Source organism: Cornus florida, unplaced genomic scaffold (assembly GCF_030987335.1).
Source record: "Cornus florida cultivar Cherokee Brave unplaced genomic scaffold, ASM3098733v1 CherokeeBrave_3.0.0_Hap2_Chr06, whole genome shotgun sequence".
Lineage (NCBI taxonomy): Eukaryota > Viridiplantae > Streptophyta > Magnoliopsida > Cornales > Cornaceae > Cornus > Cornus florida.
This window is the reverse complement of record NW_026775576.1, coordinates 76,473,635-76,478,177: the sequence shown is the minus strand read 5'-3', so window position 1 is coordinate 76,478,177 and position 4,543 is coordinate 76,473,635. Positions and strand designations below refer to the sequence as shown.

General features: G+C 33.9%; 1 pseudogene; it reads right to left on the bottom strand.

The window, feature by feature from the left end:
- Positions 1–1,771: 1,771 nt before the first annotated feature.
- LOC132314378 (ribulose bisphosphate carboxylase large chain-like) lies at positions 1,772–3,347 on the bottom strand (annotated as a pseudogene).
- Between the last annotated feature and the right edge of the window lie 1,196 nt (positions 3,348–4,543).

The window sequence follows — 4,543 nt, the reverse complement described above, 5'->3', positions numbered from 1 at the left end:
TTACTGAAGATGTTCCTGAGCCACACAAAAGACAGTTGTCACAGCGTCACACCAGAGGTATTCCTAAACCTACATCTGAATCTGAACTTTCTAGTAAAGTAAAATACCCTATGAGTCATTATGTGTCTAACCATAGTTTGTCATAATCAAACATGTCATTTGTGAATCAATTATCTGCTGTATCTATTCCTAACAGTGTGCAAGAAGCCTTAGCTAACCCCAGATGGAAAACAGCTATGAACGAGGAGACGGCATCTCTGAAACAAAATGACATATGGGAACTAGTTGATCCTCCACTAGGGAAGAAACCAGTTAGATGTCGGTGGGTTTACACCATGAAGTACAAGGCTGATGGCAAAATACAATGCTTTAAGGCAAGACTGGTAGCAAAGAGATACACTCAAACCTATAGGATTGATTACACAGAAACATTTGCACATGTAGCCAAAATCAACATAGTTCGTGTCTTGCTATCTTTAGCTACAAATTTGGGTTGGCCATTACAACAATTTGATGTAAAAAATACTTTTCTACATGGTGAATTATCCGAAAAAGTTTACATGGGTCTCCCACCAGGGTGCATGATACCCGAACAACATAGTCAGAAGGTGTGCAGGTTAAAGAAATTTTTATATGGGTCAAAACAATCTCCGAGAGCATGGTTTGGAAGATTCACAAAGTCTATGATAGCCTTTGGCTACCATCAGAACAATTCAGACCACATTTTATTCCTGAATTAACAACATGGTAAGATCACTGCACTCATTGTCTATGTGGATGACATGGTGGTTACAAGGAATGATCCTAAAGAAAGGAAAGCTCTCAAGAATTACTTATCCAGAGAATTTGAAATGAAAAATCTAGGTCATTTAAAATATTTTTTTGGGATTGAAGTATCTCGATCTAATAAAGGAATCTTTCTATATCAAAGAAAAAATGCTTTAGATTTATTACAAGAGATAGGTATGACAGCATGTCAACCAACTGATACACCAGTGGAAGAAGGATTGAAGTTACGTGTTGAGTCCAACCAAGTATCTGCTAATAAAGGAAGATACCAAAAACTTGTAGGGAGATTGATGTACTTAGCGCACACGAGACCAGATCTGGCGTATGCATTGAGTATCATTAGCCAGTTTATGTATAATCCTGGAAAGCAACATATGAATGCAGTTATACTCATTTTGAGGTATCTGAAATCTGCTCCTGGAAAAGGAATTTTGTTCACTAAAAATACTGATTATCAAAGCATAGTTGCATATACTGATGCTGACTAGGCTGGATCCATAGATGACAGGCGATCTACCTCTGGTTACTTTACTTTCATAGGAGGTAATCTTGTGACATGGAGAAGCAAGAAACAAAATGTTGTTGCTCGCTCAAGTGCAGAAGCTGAATTGAGAGGTTTGGCAAATGTACTTTGTGAGCCATTATGGCTAAAAAACCTTTTGCGAGATTTGGGTTATCTATCTAAACAACCTATCCGACTGCTTTGTGATAATAAAGCAGCATATGACATTACGCATAATCCAGTTCAACATGACCGTACAAAGCACGTTGAGGTAGACAGATTTTTCATCAAGGAAAAGTTGGACGGAAAGCTTATGGAATTACCTAAGATTCGATCAGAGGATCAGTTGGTTGACATCCTCACCAAAGTAGTCTCAAATCGAGTGTTCTTAAAGTTTTTAGAAAAGTTAGGCATGTGGGACATCTATGCACCAACTTGAGGAGAAGTGTTGAATTAAGGAATTCAAAGATGTCTAGGATGTTAAATGTTTGAATTAGGCCAAACATGAATACCCCCCGAAGCCACGGGCGAAACACCCGGCAGGTAAACCTAACCTTGAGTGAAACAAATACCACGGCTTCGGTCTTTTTCAACAAAATCATCACGCAGTAAATCAACAAAGCCCAAAGTGATCTTTTTTTCCCCTTTAAGTTTATCTACTACGGTACCAGAGTGAATAGAATCTCCGCCAGACATACGTAACTCTTTAGCTAGTACACAAAAATGGATACCATGATTCTTCTGTCCATCAATAACTGCATGCATTGCACGGTGGATGTGCAGAAGTAGACCATTATCCCGACAATAATGAGCCAAACTAGTATTTGCAGTGAATCCCCTTGTTAAGTTGTCATTCATGCATTACGATAGGAACCCCCAACTCTCTGGCAAATACAACATTTTTCATCATTTCTTCGCATGTACCTGCAGTAGCATTCAAGTAATGCCCTTTGATTTCACTTGTTTCAGCCTTTGCTTTATAAAGTGCTTCTGCACAAAATAAGAAATGGTCACTCCAACGCATAAATGGTTAAGAGTTCACGTTCTCATCATCTTTGGTAAAATCAAGTCCACCGTGTAAACATTCATAAACCGCTTTACCGTAGTTTTTTGCTGATAACCCTAATTTAGGTTCAATAGTACATGTCAAAGATTGTATATTTGACCATAAAAGATATTCTAGGGATTGTGTTACTTGATTCTAGGGATTATGTCTAGAATCAAGCCTATAAATACTCTGTAAAATTCATGAAATGATATGAATGAAATACAATTCATCAAATTAAACGCAAACAAGTAACTTGTTCTTTTTTAAATAAAATAAAAAAAAACTAATTTTTTATAACAATAAATTATAAACCCATTTTTAACATGATGATAAATTATGATATGGTTAGAATTAGGTGGGGTCGACTAATCATGTGATCTTGTTGTCCTAACAGTAGCCCGGGCAACATAAGTAAACATAACATAAATAAGATATTTTTCTGTAAATGAGCTTGTGCTATTCTCTTCATTGTCTTTCAAAGCCATCACAAGATGTTTGATTTCAAATTGTCAATACGATTTTTGTTCTATATTTCTATTATGATTTTTTATTAAGAATAGCATATTATATATATATATATATATATATATATATTGTCAATGTGATTCCAACAAATAATCAAATGTATCGTTTGGTTAATTGAAACAACATAAGCATAATGTATTATGATAAATGTATTGAAGTAGGGCAAATAATTAATTTACAAATAAAACATATGTATATAATTGTACAAAATTGTTCACTTACTCTTTAGTATGCAGAAAAATGCATGCACACCTCAAGTATTAATCGTTAAATACCAACTAATTACATATTTATTTATTTATTTATCTTTTATAGTATCAACTCGATTGAGATATCATATACTCCGTACAATGTAAAGACATTACACGCCATTCCATTAAATTATAGAGATTGTGATTTGGACTTTTAATATTCAAGATCACAACATAATAATAAGTCTTTGCCAATTTTGCTCAACCGAAAGCTATGTGGTTTTATTTGCATCTGATCATCTTATTGGCTTCAGACTTTCATTCAAATTGACAAAGGCAAATTCAACTGTCAAACTAACCGCAATGTCATAGATTGCCTAATATTTAAATTAAATTATGACAAGTACACATTGGTTCAAGTAGTGCTTTTCTTGATTATATTGAACATTTTGGACCAAAATTCCTAGTTTTGATTGATTTATCTATTTATAAATTTTTGAGGTATAAAACTAGGAATTTTTAAAAAAAATTATATTTGAATTGAGTTTTGGCCACTGTAATTATTCAAAACATAGGAAAGTTAAATGTAATAATTTTTTTATAAAGGAGAGAGATAAGTGTAATTTAATCTTATGATCGTCACAAGAAAGACTGTTGGTAAGCTATACAATCAAGGTAGAAGAGCAAAGAGTGCCCGGGGGGGATGGGGGTGGGTGCAAATATTTGTACATATAAGAACGGAACAAACTCACACCAATTACACTCCATAATAGAGCAAAAGTCTCTTCTTTTTTTCTTAGTTTAACCCTTTTGAACAGTGACGGACCCATAAAATTTGGTAAGGGGGGGCGAATTTTTAATTTGTGGGTATAAGATTATATGATGGGTTTATTTTTGTAATTTTAATAGGGTTTTTTTCATAAATTTTTTTAAAAAATTAAGTATAAAATGAAAAAAAAAAAAAAAAAAAAATCAGTGGGGCAAATTATAATTATAGTGGGGGCATCTTCATAAATTATTAAAATTTGAAGTATAAAATGCTGAAAAAAAAAAGAATCCAGTGGGGGTGAATTGTAATTTTAGGGTGGGGCATTTTCATAAATTTCAAAAAAAAATAGGGTAAAAAATAAAAATATTAAAAATTCAGGGGGGGCATCTGCCCCCCTAGTCCCATGCTGGGTCCATCCCTGCTTTTGAATACAATAATAATAATACAATATCTCAATTTTCCTCTATTTTTTTTTTTTTTTTTTTTTGTATATTACTTTTCTCATGTTTCATGTGAGGTTTGGGAATCAACGTTTGTTTTCTCTCAAGTAACTTCTTTTTATATTTTGACCACGTGTATCATTTTCATTAATGTACGTGGACTTTGGCCTCGTGTCATTTGGTAATTTGCTATTCCTTAAAGTTTCCAGCCTTCCAACATCCACAGGATGACAAGATTTAGCGTGCAAAGCTAACACACTCAAGCATGAGCAACCCTAT